This window comes from Sturnira hondurensis, unplaced genomic scaffold (genome assembly GCF_014824575.4).
Source record: "Sturnira hondurensis isolate 20B ecotype Veracruz unplaced genomic scaffold, ASM1482457v3 Scaffold0008196, whole genome shotgun sequence".
NCBI classification, from domain to species: Eukaryota; Metazoa; Chordata; class Mammalia; order Chiroptera; family Phyllostomidae; genus Sturnira; species Sturnira hondurensis.
Genome location: NW_028080827.1, coordinates 26,414,487 through 26,423,104, shown reverse-complemented (window position 1 = coordinate 26,423,104; position 8,618 = coordinate 26,414,487). Strand labels below are relative to the sequence as shown.

Below are 8,618 nucleotides of genomic sequence, written 5' to 3'. Positions count from 1 at the left end.
CATAAATAAAGCTTCCAGGGGGACTACATGTAAATCACAGTTATTATATAATGTGCCCGAGCCCATTGAATGCTACGGATGATTTCAAGTGTAGAGCGCTGGGCTGCAGAGTTGGGAGGTTTGAGGCATGTATAAAAAATTCAGCCCTTTCCTGCTCCAGCTTTTCTGACAAGGGATTCCACGTTTAAACAAAGCCCTGTGAGCAAGTTTCTGAGAAAACTCTGAACAAGGCAATGAACATCTACTGAAAACATACTATGTGCTGGGCACTAAACACAGTCTATGATGAAAACAGCCTGGCTCCTTGTCAACGAGCTTTATGGACTAGAAAACGAAGTAAAAAAGATACACCCAAATGGCTGTTACACCCTGACACAAAATATCATGTATTCACTAGATTCCTGTTGTACTGATGCCTGAATGTTGTGTTGGTAGATTCTGTATCTGTCTAAATCTTCGTGACTTCTTCTTGATCTCCTGTCATTAGTTTAAATTCTATCCCATTAGGAACAGATGTGATCCCAAAGAATGTCATTATAACTTGGTAAGAGCACTGATCATCGAAAACCCTCAACTTGCTCTGTGGATAAAGTTCACTAACTACTGGAAAGCATAGTGTTGGTCTCTAAGCAACGATGTATCTGGTACCATTTTTGCTAAGAAAAGGGCAAACAGTATAGCCCTCCGAATCCATAGATGGTGAGTGAGTTAACACGGTTCTCAGCACAGGAAGCAAGTCAAAAGAGAGCCGTCTGACACAAGAGCTGAAGCTGTCTGTCACATCAATGGAGCAAAAAAGAGTAGAAAAATATCTTTGGATTCCAAAATCAAATTGCCTCTTTCTTCCACGACAGCTCAAGAGAACCTCTCAGAATCAGCTAAGGGCCACAGCACAGTTGGGGTTGGAGACTTAGAGGGAAGAGCACAAAATAAGAAAATATTTAGAAAGTATCTTGCAGATGCTATCCTCCCTAAGTGCTTCATAATCATAATGTTATGGTTGAGTCCTTGTCAAGTTATAGCTGAAGATCAAGAAAAACAGATATTTTCGGAGCAGTTACTGCTCACTTAATGGTCCGATAGGGCAAAGGATAAACTCTTGAAATGTCAGGTATTCAATAAGTCATATTCTTAGGAAGAAAGGAAAACTCCTTCTAGAATTCAGGCTCATTACCTAAGATGAAATAGATAGGTCATGTCCAGCAAGAACTTGAAAAGGCAAACACAAATGGTGCAACATTAGTCCCCAAAGCTCCACTATCAAACCAAGAGGTTTTAGCTGCTCTGACTTACTCAGTTATGTATCCCAAATGCCATGCTGTCGAGAAGCAAAACACTTCGCAAAGGCCTCAACCTTTTGGGGGCACCAGGAGCTGGAGGTGGCAGGCCGCAGGGCTGGGCCTCCTGAGTGCGCCAGGCTCAGGGTGAGCGGGCAGCCTGGGGCCAGCAGATCCACGGGTTCCTGGTCTCTGGCGAGGATTCGAGGATGGTGACCACTGACCAGAAGTTGCTGAAGGCGCTGCTGCTGAACCTGTGCTGCTGGATTCCAGGCAGGAGCGAAGCGGATGAAGCCCAGCAGTCCCAGTGTGCTGAGTGAGCGACTGGCGGCAACTTTTCCCCAACTGTTGAAAGAGATGACTTTCTAGAGGGTGAAAAAATCAAGAAAGAACTTAATTGACAAAGAAGAGAAGCAGATGCTGCATTGTTTTCAGAACCCCACAGAAAGTGTCATTTTCAGGGAGTTTTGAAAAATAAATGGAAAATTCTCTACCTCTCGCTAAGCCTTAGTGAAGACCCATGCGAGTGGTCTAACAAGGTTTCCAGCTACACCCCGTTACCTGCCCAAGCATTACCAAGAGAGGCCCACTCAACTCCCTAGTATGAGGACACCAGGCCTCAGACTCTCCAGGGCTGCAGCATCCCGTCAGGGCACAGCTGGGGCAGTGGGGGAACTGGCTTGGGCAGTGTAAGCAAACAGTCTCAGTGAGCTCCAAGAATAGGAAACTGGTTCCTACAGCAGCTGGAGTCACGTCTTGCATGGAGTTTTGTGCAAACCAGCCTTCTTCACAAAACACTACCTCAAAGGGTGTCCCCAACACTGTTTCTGACAATATGACAAGGCCAAGGAGAGATGTGGGAGTGAGTGAGGCCGCCTTTGTCAGAGACCTCGTGTACATGTTCCAGGGCATAGACGGCAAAGTCATCAAGATGAGCAACACTGAGAATTGTTACACAGAGGAGGGAAAGGCAAACTGTGCTTTCCCTGTGCTGCCTTGCACCAGGAACTCAGGGAAAACTGCTGACTACTCTCCATTCCACATTCCCGGCTACGGTTAGAGGATAATCAGGGTGTGAGTTTGGGCCTTGAGGTTAGTTTAACTCTGGTGCCTCCTGGTTTGGACCTACGATCCTAAGATAAAACAGAAGACTCTTGTAGCCCTGGCGGGCCACTGCCAAGGAGGGCAAGGAGGTGAGCTGGCCTTGGCTGCCCTCGCTACAGGAAAATGGGAAGCCCATACATGAGGTCCCTGGGGCAGTACATTCTCAGCTCAGTGTCACATACTGTCTTGAGCTTCCTTTACCACTGGATATACAACAGGGAGCTCGAGGACACTTACCATGAAGTAAGGAATGCTATTCAACTGTCAGACACATATTTAAGAAGCATGGGCACTGGGTTACTCCCCCCACGCTCCCCACCCTACCATTACTGTTTTCTCTCAACAGAAATGCCAGCAGACTTCATTTGAATGCCATGTGTATTTTGTACAGTGCTTTGAAAGCCAATCATCTCACTGATCGGCAGAGCTGTATTTGGTTAGTGGAAAACTGTTATCCCATTTTTAATAGTGGGGAACTCATCAAGGTCAGATCACTCGTCCAAATTTACCAGCAATAGAAAGTTTACAGCAAGGCTGGGACTAGTTCTCCTGGGTTTTAGTCCTGTTTCCTTGCAGAACAGGATTACATGTTCTGTTGCTTTGCATGATTACATGAAACTAAACTACAGTGCTAACAATTTTAATGAAACAAGGTATTTGTACATATATCTACTGAAATATAGTTAGTTCTGCTATAATGCAACATCTTCCCCCAAAATCACCAGGTGAAAATCACAGAGTAAAAGCCACAGGGCTTCCAACAAAAAGTAGAGTGAGGGGGCATCACACAAAAGCCTTGTCAGGGATGTTAGGCAAAAAAAGTGCAGCAACTTAACGAAAGTTGTGGCAGAGTTTTAAACGCATTAAATCGTTAAGACATATTCTAGAATATTCTTAGAATGTACAAATTCTAGAGTAAATAGGGCATTTACCTTAAAAAAGCCCTGAAGTTGGCTCATGGACATGGGCCAGAGGAAGCGTGTCCAAAGTGGAACCGAAAGCCATGGCCACTTGTATTCATGGTGGATCAGGGCAGCCAGTGGGTGTGAGACGTGCCTTTGTGTGAGATTTGTGAGTTCCCATGAGCCTGGGTTGCTGTTTTCACCTAGTTTCTCATTGATGAAATTGCACTAAAGCAATTGTGAAATTTGTGTTATGGCTAAATAATTTCCTAATTGTCATCTGTGCCATAACGAGTTGTTTTAAAAACAAGCACAATAGCAGAACCAACCATATCCACTCTTGTTTGGTGGGTGCTTTTGAAACACAGGAGTGGAAGTCTATACGTGCATATGTACTGTGCAAGTCACTCAACGTGACTTGTAGCTCCTTCCACGACAGTATTATAGTTGTACTTTTTTTTTTAATTTTGTAAAGTTTTTTAAAGCTTTTATTTATCTTTCGAAGGAAGGGAAGGAGAGAAGGAGAGAAATATCAATGTACCGTTGCCTCTCATGAGTCCCCTTCTGGGAACTGGCCTGCAACCCAGACATGTGCCCTGACTGGGAATCGAACCTCGATCGTGTGGTTCACAGGCCCGTGCTCAATCCACTGAGCTACACCAGCCAGGGCCTATAGTTGTACTTTATTACTGCATATCATTTCACTGCATGGACATATATTTTATTTAGCAACTCTCCTATTGATGGAGATCATGTTCTTTGTAGTTTTAAATCTTATGAACATTACTGAAATTAACACCCTTTTAAAAAAAAGAAGCAAAAGACTCCAGAGTGACTGATTTCGAATGCACCATGACAGAAACCCTGGAGAGCAGGTAGACTGTAGCTATGGAGAGATGAGCAGATAGGCTGAATAAATATGTAGGTAATTCGGGGTTTGAATCCCAGGGCCATCATTTGCCAGCTCTGTGACTTTGGGGAAGTGACTTACCGACTCTGAACCTCAATTCTCTCTTCAGTAAATGGCAGTCATAGTACTTACCTCATAGGGTTATTGTAACAAGTGGAGCATAATACCTGGCACGTGGTAGCCGTCAGAAAGATCAGCCCCCATTCCCTAGCAAGGTCTAGAAATAATAAATGTCAACTTACACTTTGCTTCTCATTATATCGTACCTATTTCCCCCCTTGGGCTAGAGAAACAATATAGCAGAATGGTCAAAACACACAGCAAATAGAGTTGAATTGCCAGGGCTCAAAGCCCAGTTTTATTGATTTCTGGTTGCATAATTTTGGACTTGTTATTTAACCTCTCTGCAACTCAGTTTCCTCTGAGGATGAACTAATACAGACGCTTGGAACAGTGTCTGGCACATAGTGAACACAAGGAGATTCAGTTGCTATCATCCTTATTACTGTTGTTAACTGTATTCTGGATAAAGTACATATATATCCCTTCAAGGAACTTATTCCAATGAAGTTTTTTCTCCAGCTGTCAACTCACGTCTTGGATAATGTGCATCTTGAACCATTTTGGGACTTTTAATTTTTACGGCAGGTTGTATTTTTCTGATGATGCCACCGTAACTCCCACCACACATGCTCTTCTGCAAAATGACCTGTTGCTTCTCTATCAACAGGCGGTGTGTGCCCCTTCTGTCGAAGCTGGGTGGGTTTTTGACGGCTTTGGCCAACAGAGTGCGGTGGGAGTGATGCTGTGGCCCGCAACAGGTGATGCAGCTCCTGTGTGGCTTGCTGGACCACCGGCATTTTGAACCTCCCACTGCTCTGCCGAAAGGAAGCCAAACCACATGGAGTGGTCCCGTGTAGGTGCTCTGGTCCCCAATCCTACCTCTTAGCCCAGGTGCCAGAAAAGGGGTGAAGCAGCCCCCACAGGACTTCAGCCCCAGCCGCTGAGTCACCCTTAGCTTCTAAGCAAGCCCTGCTAGCCGAGATCTCAGATGTCAAGGAGCAGGATCAATGCATCCCTTTTGTGCTTTATGCAAACTCCTGACCCACAGACTCCACAAGCCTATTAAAAATGGTGGTTGTTTTAAGTGGCTATATTTTGAGGTAGTTTGTTTTACACCAACAGTAACTGGAACACTTTCTTTCAAGGAGAAAGTCCCATTATTTTAAACTTTCCTGGAGTTAACATGGGAAAAAAATTATTTTTTGCTGAACAGAAAATATGGCCCTCTTCATAATAATTCATGGGGGTAACTTGAAAAATAGACACTTTAAATCATATTCTTCTTTTATGAGTTGATGGGCAGGGCCTAAAACTGGCGTTTATATATTACATGTCAGAAAGGTCTGCATGGTTTTCCTCCTCCAACACGTGCACAATTATTTTTCTAGAACTAGAGTTCCCAAGAATATTTTTTTCATAACTGCAGCAACAAGTCTCTCTGGTGTTTCCTAACTCTGAAATAGAAATCATTTAAAAATGTTCCAACAGCTGTATCCAATTATCACTGAGCGTTTTAAATAGTTAGTGGTCTCGGATTCAGAATTATCCACAGCAGCCCGTTAAAATGGTGAAAGGGTCTCTATCAACTAGTGTTTATGTGTGCGTTTGAACTCCTGTTGGCCAGCTGTGCGCTGTCTGTGTAGCATCACTGTGCAGAGGCCAGTCGCCCATTTAAAAAGTTGGACTACTTTCAGCTAGGTAGAGACGCAAGACACCCGAAGATAGGGTTTGCTCTGTGTTAAATAAGGACACGGCATCCCGTTTCTTAAAGGCAGCTTTCCCAAGAATGACCATCTGTCCTATTTTGCGGGGTTTTTTTTCCAGTCTGTACCTGTCACAAGTTCTGAAAATACTCTGGGCTCACTTGTTAAATCTTTACGTGCCCTCGTTCCCTGTAAGAAGCTTCTTTTTGACGGGATCCCTCCCCAGTTCCTTCTGCTGTGCCAACTGCTTGCCCTGCTAACCCACCCGACCCCGGGCCGGAGAATCTGTGGTTTGTAGTAAGGGCTTTGCAGCTAAAGACACCAGGGTTTGATTTCTGGGTCCTCTCCTCTACCTACTAGCTGTGTGACTTTGAACAAGTTACTTAAGTTCTCTGGTCACTAGTTTCTTAATCTTAAGAGCAGAGACAATAATACGACTACCCTGAAAGATTCTTGTGAGAACAAAAGAGATAATGCATTCTAAACATCTAGAACAGTGCTTACCCTGTAACTGAATGTTCACTGCATATTAGCTATTATTAAGAATAGATCAGGGCCCTGGCTGGCGTAGCTCAGTGGATTGAGCACAGGCCTGCGAACCAGAGGATCACGGTTCGATTCCCAGTCAGGGCACATGCCTGGGTTGCAGTGGGTTCCTTGCAGGCTAACTACCAGCAGGGGACGCACAAAAGGCAACTAAACATTGATGTTTCTCTCCCTCTCTCCTTCCCCTCTAAAGATAAATAAATAAATAAAATCTTTTAAAAAAAAGAATAAAAATCAATGTATAAAACAGATACTAGCAAGGAAGAGCTATCGAGTCTAGGTCCTTCTTCCTAAGATGCCCTTTAAATTTCAAAGCTATTCCAGGAGCCCTAGGAATAGGCAGAACTGTTGAGGTCCATAATAATGCCCCCAGAGATCACCCACAGCAGGGCTGTGGTCAACATCAGGCCCCTAATGAGGTCATGCATTACTGGTTTCAGAATTGCTATGTATTAGCTGCGGATTCTGTTAGTATTAGACGTGAGAGCGGGACTAACAGAGAACATCTTCCTTGAGACCCCAGGTCCAGCCTTGCTTTCTGTTCATCACAGTGAGGAATCCTAACAGTTTATTGTGGACGTGCCCATACACTCCTGCCTGCCACAGGGGCTGGCTGCCCGATTCAAAGGTACACTAGTTCTTTCGGGAGACCAGTGTGTCTCACCTCATGCCCATGTAACAGGCCAGACCTAAGATCCAGGTGGCACGTGTGACAGAGCAGCAATGAATGAAGTGAGTTTCTATGCCACACATAGCAGCAATCGCCAGGGCCCCTGGAATGAACGTAAGGAAGATAACATTTGTCTTCAACTTCTCATTCCCCTTTTCTTCCCCTGCGTCCTCCTCTCAATGCCAGGACAGGGAGTCCCAGCCTCTACCAGAATCCCCAACATACCACCAGTGGTACTTACTCTGACCTTCCCTCCCTCAAAACATCCCAGCCTCCAAGACGGCTCCCCCACCGTTCTCAGCAGAACAACTCTCTCATTATTCTTCACATACATTTGCTGTCTGGTTAGACTAATTCACAATAAGCTATGAAGGAGCAACAAGTTTTGGGACTTGAAAGTCCCGTGAATAGTGACCCCCCCAAAGATATGTCTAAGTCCTAACCCCCAGTAGTTGTGCATGTGACCTTACCTGGACAAAGCATCTTTGCAGACGTAATTGAGAAAGGGACCTTAAGATGGGATCACCCTGTGTTAACCGAATGGGCCCCCTTGAATCGGAAGTGTCCTTATACGAAGAGGAGAAGCCAGGGACACAGAAGGAAAAGACCTGTGAGGCAGAGGCAGAGACTGCAGCCCAGCAGCCACAGACCGAAAAAATGCCCGGGGCCACCGGACGCTGGAGGAGGCGGGAAGGAGTCTCCTTTCAGAGCCTGTGGACGGAGAGTGGCCTGCTACCACCTAGATTTGGGACTTCCGGCCTCTGAAACTGGGACGGAATAGGTTTCTGTTGTTTGAAGTCTCCTAGTTTGTAATAATTTCTCAGAGTAGCCCCAGAAGATGGATGTATGCAGTAACCCAGGCACTGCAGTCCCAGGGGCCTGCCAGGCACCTGCGGTTCAGAAAGCCTCGGTACTTGCTCCTGCTACAAAGTTAGGTCTCAGCTTTGGGCCTTTCTACGCTGCCAGTTCCCTTAAGGAATAATTGCTGTTGGTTTGAGTTTCAAAGAGAAGTCCATGGTCCCGACTGCATATGTGGTGGGTTAAAACTGTTCCCTAGTTCCTTCTGTGCCCACCATTCTGCACTTTGTCTCCAGGGCTCGAGGCCCCTGAGTCCCAGTCTTCACACCGTGGTTGACTCGGGGAGAAAAGGGAAGGAGGCAAGATTGCCTGACGTACCACGAACTTTAAAAACATAAGGTTTCACAGTTTTTACGTGTCTCTTGCCATGCTCCTTTGTCCAGGCTCAACCAATGCCACAACCCAGCCCTTCTCTAACTTGTGAATGGGCACCCGCAACCCAGCCCTTCCCTAACTTGTGAATGAGCACCGTGGCAGTGCTGTTGATTCCATCCTTGTCATCTGTGAGCAAGCATATTTTTTAGTTGAATGATATTATCAAATTTGGGTAACAGTTCCCCATTCTCTAATTTTCTATGGCGATTA

General features: G+C 45.3%; 1 pseudogene; it reads left to right on the top strand.

Annotated features, from left to right (window-relative positions):
• Positions 1-1,486: 1,486 nt before the first annotated feature.
• Positions 1,487-8,618, top strand: part of LOC118992506 (gamma-tubulin complex component 3-like) — a 63,374-nt pseudogene continuing 56,242 nt past the window's right edge.